Source organism: Poecilia reticulata, linkage group LG2, assembly GCF_000633615.1.
Source record: "Poecilia reticulata strain Guanapo linkage group LG2, Guppy_female_1.0+MT, whole genome shotgun sequence".
Taxonomy (NCBI): domain Eukaryota; kingdom Metazoa; phylum Chordata; class Actinopteri; order Cyprinodontiformes; family Poeciliidae; genus Poecilia; species Poecilia reticulata.
The window spans coordinates 31,793,751-31,810,571 of NC_024332.1; the positions used below are offsets into that span (position 1 = coordinate 31,793,751).

General features: G+C 35.5%; 1 protein-coding gene across 2 annotated transcripts in view; it reads right to left on the reverse strand.

Annotated features, from left to right (window-relative positions):
- The window catches only part of b3galt1b (UDP-Gal:betaGlcNAc beta 1,3-galactosyltransferase, polypeptide 1b), a 45,790-nt gene extending 30,535 nt beyond the window's left edge, over window positions 1–15,255 (reverse strand). Inside the window, exon 1 of one of the 2 annotated variants that reach the window (XM_008404047.2) lies at window positions 15,172–15,255. The gene's annotated coding sequence lies outside the window, so the exon portion shown is untranslated. The remainder of the gene's footprint in view (window positions 1–15,171) is intronic. The other variant, XM_017308206.1, reaches the window with a different exon arrangement.
- Between the last annotated feature and the right edge of the window lie 1,566 nt (window positions 15,256–16,821).

Below are 16,821 nucleotides of genomic sequence, written 5' to 3' on the forward strand. Positions count from 1 at the left end.
TTGAATTGAATTTGAAACACATTTATTTGCTTTTGACTTTTGTTTGGTGCTGTTTATTGGATCGGATAATTGAGTTTGAAGAAAACAACACATAATGGCCATTTAGCAATTTAAAAAACACGAGCCCTAATGGAGCACAGAGAAACTGCACACAGCCTGAACAGGCAGGCGCCCCCTTCTCTTCCTGATCACCAGCTCGGTTATGCTGTGTTGTGGGACATAATCCATTTTTGGAACAAGAATTTGTTGTCAATCTTTTAGTGTTGATCAGCTCAAACAGCTGATCCCACAAGACTCAAGAGGACTACATTCCCAAATTTTGGAGACATAAACTCTGCTCTGCAAGTGCAACCTCTAATAACTTTAAGAATAGAGTTTGGCCTATTCAAAATTAAATTAAAGTGGTACTGACACTGCTTGCAGAATTATCTTAACATCCATTTGCATTGAGAAATTTTCAATTGATAAGCCTTTTTTTTCTAGTGAGGATTGGAAGATGCCGTCCCACATCATGACATTTTTTCAGAGATCCAGTGTTGCTGCTCCACTCACAACTTGCTTTCTCTCATAAATTTGGCACCATTCAASTGAATTAAATAGGCTTTTCAATATTTTATAGGATTATTTGCCAAGAGCCATTGTTAAAAAAAATCTACAATCACAAAAGKCCCTATTTTTTTCACCAAATTTAGAAAGAATTAGCAAAGTCATAGATTGCAAATGATCACAAGTAGGGATTTAATGAAGTATTTGAAAGAACTTGCAATACAATGACAAAATGGCCTGGAGAGTTATTTTAAAAATGTCTCTTGATACATTGTTGCATTTCACACAAATATTGTTTTTGCACACTTTGGCATAATGCTATCTTGTAGCAAATGCATCTTCTCTATCCTATTATTTCTCTCTATGTTGTGATTAAGGCATGTAATCTAACACAGAATCATCACCTGTGTCAAAGTGACTTTAAAAATAGTAATGTTCTCTTTAATATTGTTATTCTAAATGCAAACAAAGATACTTGCAGTTACAAACAAAGATACTTGCAAACCTAAAGTACTTTGTGCTCTGATCATTCAGGAAATGTATATTGATTCCCCATTTACTTCACATTGTGCCCATCTCTATTTTGAAATTCATAGCATACATTATATTGTGCTTCCTGTTGARACCTGAATTAATCGACATTTTTCGAATGGGATAAATATTATGGATAATCTATTTTCATTATGATTTACAGAAACTTAATGCATGTTTAATGAAATGTTCTGAATSTCTTTGAGGATAACACGATTTATGTGCAACAGTGTTATAGAGAGATGAGATGACATCTTTTAATAGAACATTAATTTCAGGATTAAGAAATTTTACAATTGATTTGGAAAAAAAAACAAAACTTGTGAGCAACTTTCATATATAGGTATAAGAAATGACGACATTCTTAACACTCAAAAGGCATAAACACTGTGGTCATAACAAACACAACAACACACCCTTTATCCATGTAACCTGAAACATAACCTGTCAACAAAGCAATTAAGACGGTMSTCTTCTTGAAAACCAATTACTGCACAGACCGAAGGATTATAATCTTTGGGCACACGGACGCAGAGTAATTAACCTTTATCTTTCAACCTGTCCCTGCTGTCAGACATCATTGTTGATGTGACACTCAAAGAAAATGATGACCTGCAGCAAATGGAAACATGTAAAAGCACTTAGTCAGCTTTGCCTTACATTTACCCTTAAAAGAAACCAACATCGATTCTAGGTCAGTACGTGCACCGTTATCCACTCTATTTCATCCTCAGACATTGTTTACACAGCTTGTTTAGAATAAATCTTTTTCAATGAGAGATTCAACTTCCTCCTCTGGAAGCTTGTGTGTAGAGTAAAGCTCGTGGATTTTTATGTCCTGCGGTGTATCGCACAGTGTGACCATATAACCTGAGAGAGAAAAAAGAAACCTGGCTAATGAGAAAGCTGTGGCAGGTGAACACCATTCACTTCCCACCCTAAAGTCCTGTGGATGCGCTTATTATAGATAAGCAGAGCCTTTATAAGTAGCTGCTTGAAATCACCCACCAGAGAGGGGTTGCTGTGCTATGGCTATCACTGTAACACACTAAAGACACTGCAAAGCAACTTTATATTAATTTATCTTCTGTCTAATTGTTTTTGCACCTCAAAAGAAAGTGCCAGATTTCTTTCCTCAGCTAAGAAATGTCCTTTTTACCTGAAATCRAATTTCAATTAGTCTTTTCTCTATTCTTAAAAAAGACACCAGGRATAGAGTGTGTAAATAGAAAGCATGAATGCGTCTGTGTTGATAGGCTTTTGTGTCTGTCATGCATGCTTGTTTTTGCTCCTAAATGTTTTCCTTCATGCTCTTTTCATGATTGTGTTTTTTACCTAAATTTAAGTGCACTGTATAATTGGCTAATCTCTTTAATTAGGAAGGTTCCCTACTAAATGAATTGMCCAACAATACATGTCTGCTGGCATAAGAGGCATTAATATTCTCTAAAAGAACAATCAGTGCTCCTAGTTATCAGAACTTATAGAACAGGAAACCCTAGATCACCCTTAAGGATGATCTATCTTTAATCACAGCATTATTATTCAAAGTGGCACTTTTATGATAGCACTACTTGAGTTGCACATAAAAAGATACAAGGTTTGCAATCTACATTTTACACTTAAAAATTCATTTATTTCACAGTAATAAATTCATAGTAAAACGGAAGGACAGCCCATCTAGATTCTTGTATTTTTTCRTATGTGTGAAGGGTTTTGGAGTTTACTTTCTGTCGAGTTTAATTTCATGCTTGTGTAATAAATAATAACATGGTTGAGTGTACTACAGATGCTCTTACGAGTGTTTCTACACTTAAGAGTGAAATCTAAATAACCTCAGAACCTGGTACAAACTAGATTATTTTTGTTAAAACCTTAAAACGGAGTTTACTCTCTCAATGTATCAATGTATAAAGACTGGATGAGTTTATTAACTAAATTAGTTTTCTGTTAAATATTTTTCATTTGTTATTTGAGTGTAGCAGAGTCACATAACATTTAAGCACTTTGTACAAGCCTCGGAGCAACAAAAGAAACTTTTCCTCTTTTCTCACATTTTTCTTCACTCATCAGTTATTGGAAGAATATTGAAATGTCTTTTAATGTCTTTGCTATACTTGAAAATGATTTATGTGAGGAAATAACATCAACCTGTACTGCAGACAGATCTTATCTGTTTGTCCTTTCAAGGGGATTAAATGTAGCCTCCTCAAGTTTTCTTAAACATATGAATGTTTTTACATCCTAATGTCCTGAATATGTAAATGAACAATTATTTGATCTGTCAAAGCTGTTTTTTTTTTCCTGCAGCCTGCAGTAAGTAACTTGGCTGCAGAAATTACTTTTCGCTTCTCCTCAGGCTGGTCAGGCAATTTTGCACCACAACAGCTGTAAAGCTATATTTATGAAAAAAAAAAAAATTCTTTTTTACAAAAAGCTTGTTTTTGCCAGGAGTAAAAAGCAATTCTATTTTTCCTCTGTACCGACCTGTTTTGTTTGCTTTTAGCTTAAAATATCTCACTTCCCTTTCAACGTACCATCTCAGAGGAGGCAGTGAATACAATTTTACTATTTTTGTTATGTATGTTAGAAGAAGAGGCGGCGTCACACATTTGTCTGAGATAGAAGTTATTGTAAAATGGGATAACATTTTAAAACAAAGACACAAAATTATAACAATTCTAGCATTCAGATTGTCGTTGCTAGCATTGCTAAAATAGCAGTAAAGTACGAGGGGTTGTCTATAATTTAACACGTACACAAAACATTGAAACTGCTCTTTACTGGGACCAATCTCCACATATGTGGCACCCTGCAGTTTGCAATCTCAGCACGTTGCACATATGACCCAAACCATATGACCATCCTAATAATTTGAAGATACGTCCAATTCTTGTTCAGGGAGCACCTCTTGTCAGGAGCCTCACAGAAGAAAGACAGAACACAGACTCGCTGAACAAACTGAACTCATGGTGATCTAATACCAGAATGTAAGTATGCTAAAACATTATTTATGGAATCCTCTAGATATATTGCTATCTRATGTGCAGTCAGACACCACAAGGGTCTCCGTGTTTATGGGTCTCCAACACCAGACCTTGAGAGCCCATGTCCTGCAAACTTTTGGATTCACCTGTGCTCCAACATGACTAAATCATATGCTTCAATTACCTCCCAATGTCTACCAGTTCTACAGAGGCCAGGTAATGAGTTGTTTTATTTTGATGTAGGTGTGATGGTGCAGGGATTCATTGGCAGGATGCCAGCTCTTCAGGACTGTAGCTGGAGATTCCTCATCTAGACAACGCAAAGAAAAATAGATTTTCTTTTTAAGTAGTTTCACAACATCTCTTTTGTCTATCTCTGCTGCTTCTGACTTCATTTCAGTTCTACTGAAAACAACTAATTTTGAATGTTCAGTCAGTGCCAGCATTTACACCGAAGAGTGTTTTTAGTGAAATCTGGTAGGGCCTGCCTAATACAGAGTAAAAATAAGAGATTTTTGAGTTTTTGATGAAGCTAACATTGCAGTGAAAAGCTCTTTTGGATGTGCATCTATAATGGTTTCCATGTCCATCTCATCATTTTTGGAGATGTGACGTTTTGCATGTATGCATGGTGACTACAAGAAGAGCGGGTTGTGAGGTTAATCTTTTATGTCTTTTATGCACTAGTCTCTTTCATGAGCTGCATATGGGTCTATACTGTTAAATATGTGAAAATATGAGTTCACTTTGAAATGGTGGTGTGATCAGCGGATTTTCTTATATCAAGGCATAAATATTTGCAAAAGTTTGAGACCAGCATAGCCTCTTTCTGGGTGTGATTCTAATATGTTTTTCAAGGCAAAAAACATATTATTCCCAATCTTACTTTTTTGCACCTCTACAAATTTTGAGATGTTACTGGTTGTTTGAAACAATCTTAATCTATAGATCATTAATATATTTTTCATTTGTTATCTCTACTATTTCTAATTGTGACATCTYTCATAACTCCATCATCATATGATGTATTTTTGAYAAGTGCWGGTTTGGTCAAATAAAATTGTTGTGAGAAGAATAATTAYTGGAGCAAAAGCAAGTGTTACTTAACTCACTTGCAGAAGTATTTCTCTTTAAGTCAAAGTGCAGGAGGTTTTTTTTTCAGTTGTTCAAGATACAGTTCGCTATTGCTKACAATGCTTATGCTGCAATAAAGAAYAGATATTTTAAACCAAGAAGGAATTGGTGTGCTTTGCAGAACTATTCAAACTACTCCACCTTTCCACATAACAAAGATAAACCTGAATGTATTTTACTGGAATTTTAACTGATTGACCAGCACCAAGTAGTACATAACTGTGAAGAGGAAGGCAAATGATAAATTGTTTTTAAATATTTTTGCAAATAAAAATTTGGAATGCTTGCTGTGCATTTATATTCGGCCCTTTTGTCCGTACTTTGTGGGACCACATTTTACTGGAACTGCAGCTGCAAGCCTTTCAGTGTATGTTTTGCACATCTWTATAAATACTTTATTTTCCTTTTACTTTCCCAGTGGTGTGTTCTGCTTTGTGCTGGACTATCACTTAAACCTGAGTAAAATAAATTGAAGTGTGTAACTGTGATGTGAAAAAAATAATGTGAAMATTTTTCATAGGCGTAGATAATCTTGCAACGCATAGTTTTGCAACGTRTATTAACAGGTGCAACATAAGGGGTTGAAGAAAGATTGACCTTTAACGGGTGATACTAATTAGTTATAATCAACACGATGCATCATATTGTTTTGAGATAATGATCTAGGTTTATTGTATCAGTCTCTTTCACATAAAAAATAAAAAAATAAATGCATATCTTCGCTGTCTACATAAGTCGTACAGATAAGCCTCAATAAAACATGTGGCCTGTTAATAAAAAAATGAGAAATATGTCTGAATGGCTAAATTGCATCTTTTAATGAACTGACTGATGAAGCCATTATTGTCTCAACCTCATATGTGAAAATTACTTGAGACTGTTTTAGGGTGATTTTAAATAAAAGGACATATCTAGGGAGACACAGGCTCCCGGTAGCAACATAATGGTTATTTTCTCCATGAGAAAACACTGATTTCTTCTCATTATTATTATTTTTTTTTCTCGCAAGACGTCTTCTGTAAACATGTGCAGACAATCAGATTCATTATTTCATACCATCCATTCTTCCATCAACACAAAATGATGTGTGATTAACTCAGACACATTCATAACTGCATATTGCATTACTTCTCTCTCATGCACATTAATTAAAACAAATTTAATGGTGCAGAAACTAAAACGTTCATTTGCATCAAATGTGTTCATGCTGGAAAAACTTTGAAGTAATAGTATACCAAAAAAAATTGTGAGGCAATGTAGAGAATGCTGTGACAGAGGAATGCACTTACATATAACAGGGAATAAACTCAACCTTCACATATTGCTAGGCAACAAATTGCTTCCCACCTGTGTACAAAAGATGCTTTTCTGAGGAACACAGAAACTGAAGAAAGGTATTTCAGAATACATCTCAAAAGTCAGCTTGATCCCTTCAAGGCCACTTTGTAGTTACAATATCACTAGATGTATTTTTTAAAAATGTTCTTTACTACCAGAAAACAATTTCTTACCTCACAACACAAAAAAACCCATCCAAAACTGTTGAAACATAAATGACTTTCTCAGCTTTGTCCGTAGTCCAAATACTGTTAAAAGATTCTGAATTTCCACTGGGACAACCTAGATTTGCCGTTGATTCTAGATACTGTAAACCACGTAGTGAATAAGAGASTGCAAGCTTAGGCTGCATTTCTTTTCATTTGGAATGGAGGCGCCGAGATAAACCTCTTGAATTAGAATTAAGATTTAATGTTTGGGGATACTCCTCCCTATTTTTATTTATCTATTTCAATAACACCCAGGGCAAAATGGTTTGAATACTGAAAAAAATATAGCTGTTTGCGCTGCACAAATTGTGTGGGGAACATACCATCTGCTGAAAGCTGGGGGCAATTTTGGTGGAAAGGAAGAAAAATGGAAAAAAAAGCAACGTCCTCAGAGATGTCTCAGAAGCTAGAATTAAAAATGAATAATAAAATAATGTAAATAGTTATTAAAATCCTGCTGTCGCTTTTTTTGAAAAAGCAGTACACAGATCTTACCACAGTAAACATTACAACAGATACTGCTTCACATGCAGAAGATAATAAATTAAATTCTGATTAATTTACCGATGTCCCATTTGGGTTTGTAACGGTGAGACAAAAAGACTTTGAGGAGTTTGTTTGAGTGGGGAGAGGGAAGGTGTGAGTTTTTTAGTTTTTCTTTTCTTCTTTTTTCTAAAGTYATTACAAGTTAATCAACGAAACACATGTGTGTGATTACACATTTTATAATCTGACAGAATGAATGAATCAGTTAAATAGATGATTTTACTGTTTGTGACAATCGACAGTATCGCCTACTGATTTAAAAACACCATTCTGACAATCCAACAGTGTGGACTGTCAGAAGAGCTTGCTTGGTTGATTAAGATATTATTTTTAGAAGTAACATCATTTTCTCTTGCCCTCAAACCAGTTTTCCACACCTGCTTTGTTTGCGACTGTAGAGAGAACTTCAATGGATCAGATTAAAGATGAACATTTTCCCAACTGACATACTTGATGAGCATGTTTGAATCTGCACATACGTATCTACTTAGTTAGTCCAGTGCAAATATAAAGCAAATAGTAAGATCAAAACTGCTAAAAGGACATGYCTATGTCTCAATGCCTGACCTCTACTGGAAACATCCATCTATCATCCATCGAGCAAGATGGAGGGACTAGAGACTATCTCCAGCAGTCCATTAGACAGATCCACTCTACAACTCCAGCATCCAAACAACCATTAACAACCCTCTCAGTGCATTATTAAAACCTCAAGCACAAATAATATAAAACAATGTATTTCATATTTGTTAAATCTAGATGTAACTAATTTACAATTTCAACAAGTTATAAAAAAAAGCAAAAAAAGTAACCGGAACGAAATAGGTGTAGTGTTGTAACYTCCCTTTTTCTRAACTTGAAGGTCACATCCTATATAGAATTTGTCCACAGTGATTTTTTTCCACAGCAATAAAATATRCTTTCGCTGGAGAGTCACTGGGGAAATCAAGTCACACTGCAAAAGGACCCTGTTCACAATCATTCTTCAAATAAGGTGCCTTTAAACCACTCATAGAATGGACTTGGTACTAAATACTTTCCTGCAAAACACAGCTTCACTATTTGTCACTAAGAAACAGATAAAACAGAAAGGAAATTGTAAAATCTATTCATTTAATCCTGCATAAATGTCATGAATGTTGGTTACATGCTCTGTCAATCTCAATCTCATGATTCTCATGTAAAAGCTGGAGGATTTTGCAGTTGTTTGTGGCAAGACTACAACAAATAATAGAAAACACACACACACACACAAATAAAATATCTGCGACGATAAAGGAAAACTCTGTGTGCTTAAGAGTTCACCTAAAAGATGCAGACCAAAGTAAAAAGCAATTACAGTAGCAGCGTAAGAGCATCTGAATTATTAAAGAGAGAAACGCAGACATTAAGACACAATAACAAATCAATGAAAAACAGGAGAATGCCATGATGATTATGGGTTAAATATGAAACGTAGTGGRCAGAGTTAAACACTGATAGTTTGGGAACAAAATGCAGATCTAAATGTGTAAATAAAAGAAGCAGCCAGTTCCATAAATATGGTACATAAGTGGGTGCTAACAGCAGGAGGTAAGCACTAATCACTTGGCATCCTCAAGTCAGAGGAAAAATAAAGTCATTCCCCATAATTTTAGGTGAACAGCATGTAAAAGCCTGTCGTTCACCTTTATGAGATAATTATGAGATAAAACTCACATTAACAAGATAACACCTGGTTTTCATTGAAAACAAAAACAACGTTTGTAGAAGAGACAGAATGCACTTTAGCATGTTTTAATTTTCTTTTTTTAGATCACATTTTGTTTTCAATGCAAGTGCTGGACGGCAGTGGGCTGGACAACAGAAATGGAACCTAAATGCTCCTAAAGTAAAGGTAAGATGTTTCTGATAGGTCAGAGGCCTTCTTTCTTTTAAATCTGAATAGCTCTATTGTAATATTTATGAAAATTTTGTTGTTCTGTCCAGATCTCAGGTGCCAAGTATTATTGCACAAGGCAGAAATGAGGATTATTTTGCTTTCTTTATCCCTAAAAAAAATCTATTGGGATAGGAATTTGCCATCATTACTTGATGTCTGCAAGCTCCAAAAATGATATAAGAAGTGGATTAATTAGTTTTTCCATCTCAAACTATTTTCCGTCTGCTGGGCACGCTTTAGTTGATTAAATTCTACTTTGTTTCAGGATGTCTTTTAAAGCAGGTACCATGTCCAGGTTTAGCTGCTCCTTCAACTGATGTTTTAAAGTAGCTGAAAAGATATAGGCTGAGTTAAAAGTATTGATATAACATGTTATTTCCATGTCAAGCATCCCTAGCAAAAGATATAATTCAGTCAGTATTTATATACAGGGTAATCATTTATTAGGTTAATAAAATGTGATGTATCTCATACCTGCTAACAACACTTTCGTTGAGTAGTGTTTCCTATTAAATCTACTTAGAGAAAATAAATTTAAATCTTCTTTAAGTAGTTGTAATGGCAGATTCTAATAAAAGAAAATATTTAAAAAAGCTAGACTCATAGCAAATAAAAAGAATACCTCCAGGTTGTACCTTATACACTGTAGTAGCACTTAAACGYAATAAACCAATACTRACAATACAATAATGTGAAAACCRACATGCAATGAAGGTCTGCTCATAATAAGACTAAAGTCATTAATGACCCCAAWCTATACTSGATACACTGGGACATATCCAGTCAAGCATTTCAAACAAGAACTCAATCAACTTAATCCAGATGTAACCTGCACAATAATCTGCAGCCAAACARCCAGAAAKAAAACTATTTTCCAACAAATATACTAAGAAAAGACTGAAAAATAAACCACAACCAACAGAATATCAAGTTAATCAATCGAGAGATCAGTTTAGTGCAAACAGCGTATTTCTACTGTGACCTTTGAGTGTCCAATAATGCTTTGCTTGACTTTGTCTCAGTCTTATCAGCCAGCAGCTTACTATCTGATAATCAATAAAATAAGTAGAAAACATGCCTCTGATAACCGATCCTGCTGCCCTAACACTGATAGTGCCATTAAACTTGGCTTTCCCGATGTTATTTTTTTAATGTAAAACGATATAAACCATTTAAAATATATAACAAATAAAACRTTTATAGAAATGTGTGATAAAAGTCTACATAACATAGCATCAGGCATATAGAACATCAATTACAGAGATATGTTGTTTAATTGCTGCCTCTGTTATTTATGTGTTGCGTCTTAAAAGGCTAATATTTTGAAAAAGTACTTTTTTTATTATAAAAGTCAAAACAAAACACATTTATATGAAATTCAATAAAATATATCAGTTCGCAAACCTCTACATTAAAATTCAACATTTCATGATTTCAACAACTTATATATKTTTTGGACTCTTAAGTTCCACATGTGGACAAAATAATGATGCCTGRTTGAACAGTAGCAAGTTATGAACTTCTTCTCAATATGAACATGAGAACATGATATGGAGAAACTGCGGCTAGAAATATGTTGGAGCTAAACCCAGAGTGACTTTGATGATATTCCACCTTACCTGTAAAAGACTTCAGCAGTATAGAAGTAATCCAGTTCTGTTCCCATTTTACACAAACCCGTTCAACAAACTGTGTTATATAATAAATACCTCACCAAGTATCACAAAATAAACCCCTAAAGCTGTCAAAAGCAGTTATTCAGAATTTATATGTATGACTCATATCATTCTCATGAGCAGCCTATGCGAGAACTTGAGTCAGTTTCATTTGCACTACTCACCGAACATTTTCAGAGGGAATTACAGGGTGCAGTGGTATTACAACAAGGCTAGTTATGTCATGTCCAATGTGAATTGCTCTGCAATTTCTGCATACACCTCACAATTGTTTAAAAAAGTGTCTCATATTCAGATTTTACTGAGARCGTAACAGTTTTCTTCTTTACTATTAAATATTGAAAGTAGTAGTCAATAAATTGTGATATGATTGAGAAGTACATTTGTTTCTATAACTCTTTGTTAAKGATTAGAAAAGTCTCCCAAAAAAGAAACATTTTTTTTGTTACCTATTAAATATAAACTGTCCATGATATCTTATGCTGAACATGCTCATAGGTTTATTTTCCTCTCCTGCATAGCAAACGTTTCTGTTACCCAAGTGCTGCTGTTGTTGCCTATACCTTTTAAATTAAAATGGTTATTTTTTAGTAAAGTGTACTCCAGTCCTAAATATACCAGTCTTATAAATCTGTTTAGCTGACAAAAGTGAAAAAAATCTGTACTAGTGGGAAAATTGCGATAATTTTGGGACTTTGATTTTACAGTAAAAGAAGATGTAACAAAATGTTTTAGAACATTTTGCACCTGTGCTTGAAAGGCAGAGAGACTGACTGCTAGTATGATGATATCTGCTCACTTATGTTTTGTTTTCCTTTTACGGGTTTAATATAACTGTGGTTTTCAATAACTTAATGTTTTTCTTCCATTTTTTCTTTTCAACAGCTGAAATCACAAGCCTGGGGCGTTTAGTATTGTTTATATCCCCTTTCTTTCCTCTGATCCTCTAGGTATATGTGGATGATTGCTGTGCTTAATCAATCTGGCCCTGCTGTGATTTCTTCAGTTTAAAAGGGAGTTTATTATCTTCACTGAGTATGACCTCCYTTCTCCCCTTGCAAAYGTTAATTTCCCAAATGTTCAAARCTAATTGGCAAATTTGTAATTCAAAACAAAATTAAATTTACTCAGTTTAGTTAGATTATATTTGGACTCAATTGATCTGTATTGGTTTAAGACAAATTAGACTAGATTGAACAAATGTTGCTTTTTATTCTGTTTATCTTTCTTGCAAATGGGCCTCTTGCGRTTTGTTTCTGTCAAAAACGCCACAGTATCAATAAACAAAATGTACCTATTTYCAGGATTCTCACTTGAGGGATGTACTGAAATCCAAACTTAAAATCAAAATAAGGATAAAAGTCAATATGGATTTTATTTGAACTGGAAGCTTAATAAACTACRAAGACCTAATACAGTCCTAGAGTCACATGGGAAACAATAAGTTACTAGAGATGTGTAACTTAATATCAGTTAAGTCTGTTTTATAAAATGCTTGGAACAGGAGCTGCTTGCACAGTTATACTTATTGTGAAATATGCTGCAAACCTTTACATTGTGTGTGTGCAAGGGTTTTCTGTGAGTAAATTCTAGTGTGTGTTCTTTGCCTAGATYGTAATTATACAGCTACTGACTTGAACCTTACAAAAGAGGTATGTGATCTTAGTGAGTATAATCTGGTTAAATAAAGCTTTATTTCAGGGAGAGTTGACTTTTTGTACAGCGTTTATTGAGGATTTGTTCTAGCTAATACAAACCACAATGTTGATAAACTGCTGCAATGCCAACCAAAAACTTAAAACACCCACAGTTTAACCAACAGCTGTACGAACAAATCATCACACTAAAACAAAGATCTTTGGTTCTCTTTGCCTTTATTTACATACAGCTGAAAGCAGATATTTGTATGCACTTAATTTAAAAGGCATGACTTTTTTGCTCACTGTCTGGCAATAAATCACATCACACCTTTTCCTATTTTATGTTTTTTAAGAGTATGCACACGTTTTCCTAGTATTGGTGGAATTGCCTTTTGTACTGTATGGCTTTATTTTAATGTTGTGGGTGTCCTTCCACAAGCTTTTCACAATAATCTGCATCAATTTTGGCCCATTGCTCCCGATAGGATGGCTGTAACTGAGTCAGGTTTAGTAGGCAGGCCTGACAACAAATTTTCCAACAGACTGAGATCAGAGATGTATTAGCGCCACTCCAAAACATCAATTGTGTTGTCCATAAACAACATTGTCACTAATATGACAGGACAATTAAGTCAGTGTGCATTTGGAGGACATGGTCTTTGCCTAAGCTGTAACTTTCTGACTGAAGTCTGAAGATGTTGCTTCAATATTTCCATATGCTGCCACCCACATTCTTCACAGTTTGGCTGATATTCCAAGCTTGCAAGAGTCTCCCTTTTTAACAAATCTTTCCAAACATGAAGATCTTTGTTCCTGAGTGTGTTCGAAAAGTGTAATCTGGCTTTTTATGTTACGTTTGGATTAATAACCTCTTTATCCTTCAACCCAGGTCGGACAGGACTCTCTTCRCTGTAGATTTTCACAAGGTCCTTGCTTTTAATCAAGGGCCAATGTGCACAAAACACATCAATATCTGCCCTAAGTATTAAAATACAGTAGAATGCAATTGGAYTTATTTTGTTTCTTGAAACATTTCATCTCCACTTCAAAAAACATAGTCRTTTTTGAGTGTGAAAACAAAAGCCAGTCAAGGATCCCACAGCAAATAGAAAGTTAATAGATATTTCCTTTAATTTTTAAGCGCCATCACCATGTATGTCGGCTATTAAAAGGCATGCAGACAAATCCTGTCTGCTTTTGTCTGTCATTCATTTATGTAAATTGTTATCTAAAATAGCATATGCTAAGAGGTAGCATTAGGCATTTCAAAAATTAAACAAACGATGATCATTAATTCATCCTTTYAGTACTAAAGTCCAAGCGATCTCTTCACCTAGCCAGTTGCCTCATAAATATTCCAACAATATTTATTCGGAATGCATTTCAATACACTGACATAAATTGCAGACTGTAAGCCCAGTGCAACAAGGCAGACAACACTGACTAAGCAAAGATGTAGTACTTTAAATCGGGGATTAAGGCTTTGCACACAGTAGACGTGGAGAAAAGTGATTAGTGAGAGCACACACAAGAAGCACACAGTAACACACATAATCACTGTGTCATGGTGTGAACAAGGGGTTTAGCAACAAAAATACACCCTCACCTGTGGTCAGCACGCCAAGAAAAGTTCTCACACAGCTCGGTGTTAAACATACTTTTTTCTTCCTGTTGTAGTTGTCTTATTGTTTTGAATTGTATTTATTTCACAAATGATAAGCCTACATTTTCACATTAAAGTAGTAGCGATCGTCCCACATTGGGATAACAGAACAGAGCTTTTCTGAAAGTATAGATTCAAGACTTTCTGTTTTGATGATGAAAGTCTAAAATAACTTCTACAGTTCATTGCATAGGTGCAAATCTAAATTGAGTCAAATATTCCGAAACATCTTTTAGATATGCTAAGTTAGAGCATTACTTTTTTTTTTTAAAGTCACAGATATTTTTAAGTGTTTTGCACTGCCTAAAATTATTTAAAATTAGAAATATGTTGCCTCTATCTCTATTACTTTAAACGTAGCAGTTGAGTCTGACCACTAACACCCTCAACTACACTGATTACATTCAGWGGGAGCAATGACAAGCATAAATAAAATTAGAAAGTTTTAGGTTCGTACGTTTTAGAGATCAAGGGGGGGAAAAAAACAAAAAAACAAAATCAAAACAGATGTCCTAGATGTCCTGACTGCTCTGGGATRTCTTTCAAAGTTTGACATTTAACACCATGCAGCTCCTGTTCCTCATCGCCCAGCTGGACAACCTCCGCAGTTCTAACGCGGAGCGCAGAGGTGGCAACCCTGCCAAATAGGACAGAGATCAGTGTGTGCTCACAGGGGATTGAGTCTAAGTAGCTGCGTCGTTAAATACCCAGATGGGTATGACCCTAACGCACATAAGCAGWGATCAAAAGCGCCACAAAGGAGGAGACGCCCGAAATTCTTCGGTTGAGCGCACAGAGACCAGGAAGGACACATGAGTAGAGGATAGATGGGTCCCCCACACTGCAGGGTTCTTTCAAAAAAGAAAAAGTAGGACCATCCCGACTCACTGCGTTTCACAACCGTCCAGGAAAAGCTCAACCTGCGCATGCACGCGCCATAGCAGATAGGAAATAAAAATAGCCATCCTTGCTGCCCCTACCTCATCCTGCGTCCTCATCCCACTCTCACTCGTGGTGCCGCCGATACGCTTCTGTTCTGCCTCAGCATCCCAGAGCTCGAGGTGGTGGTGGGGGNTGGGGGGGACAGAATCATGACGGTGATGCAATGAGGCTGACGCGCCGCTCAACGAGGAGGAGCCGACCAATCAGAGTGTAATCCGATAAATTCCTCACCAATCCACTCAATTGGAGAAAGTGAAGGCTGTGCTTGACCGCACTCGGTAGTAGCAAGGTAGATTGAGGCTGTGGGAGAATTTTTTTAGTCAGCCGCCCGTGCGAACTGTTTTCATTCCCCATGTCGGCGCTGCAGATGTTACAGCTCCAGTAAAACAACACATTGTGTGACCTGAGGTATTTGATTATAGTCATAGCTGGTAGAGAATAATGTAAAGATACGAAATAACATCAGCAACGATAATGATAATAATAATCAGTAAAATAAAATTAGTGGTGATAAGTAAATAAATATGTTAATTTAATTTTACTTTCATCAACAAGCCCAAGGGGATAAACTAATGTCTTTGGTGCACGCAGGAGTACAGTTCCAAAAGAAGTTGAACTACATCTAAGCTTACTTTATATGTCTAGCTTTGAGGGTAGCCTACTCACTGCTGCATTTTTGCAAGGAGATTCTATCTCTATTTTGTTGAATACGAGACTAACTGTTTCAGCCTGGCTGTTTATGTAGTCCTTCATTTTCAGTCAATTGATCTGGACTTGCATCAAAAATATGCCAAACTCTTGTCTGCTGACATAATCAGACACCCCTGAATGGAAGCATGTACCTTACACTATTTTTCTCTGCTTCAGTGCCACCTTTAAACATCCTAAAGATGCCAGTCCCGAGGATTTTACAGGTTCTCTTTACCAGGTAACAGGGTCTTTTTATCATCTTTACTTTTTGTGCATTACTGTTTCACTCAAATATTTCTGTCTGCACCAGATGGCTGGTCTGAGTGACAATAAGTTTTTTTATAGGTCATCATGAGCAACTGCGCCTGCAGTTTTATTTTTTATTTACTCTTTTTGGGCTATGTTGTGTGTTTGGGTTGTTTGGATTTAAGCGGTATATTTAAAACAATTATCCCCACCTGCTACATCTCTCTTCTGTAGCCACTTAGTTTATTACGTCTCCCAATCAAATTCCAATCAAAGGGCATTTGATGTGCTCTTCATTCAGTCTTGTGACATTTTGCCTTCTGCACTTTGGTTTTGTTCCAGTTGAAAGAAAATGATTGTGTCAATTCGGTTTAGTGCCTCCGGTCAGTAAGCTCGCATATGCATCATTCTCCACAGAACGACACAGAGGCATGATGGTTTTTCATGCAGTGCTGCCTGGGGCCTCAAAGATCTCCTTCATGCAGCAGGGATTTTCTTGTCTAGACCTTTATCCATTGATATTTTACTTTCCTCCAGAAATATGTTTGCAGTATTATGCACTGTACATGTTGAAAGATACAAGTCTTAACAAACTTTTTAAATAAACAAGTTTTAATAAAAAATAAAAAAAATAACAAGGAATTTACCAGTATTTTTGCTTAAGTCTAAGGTTTAAAATCAAACTGACAAAAAACAATCTTATAGATTACATTATGAACAAAGGTAATAGTTCATTCATCCATTCCATCCAA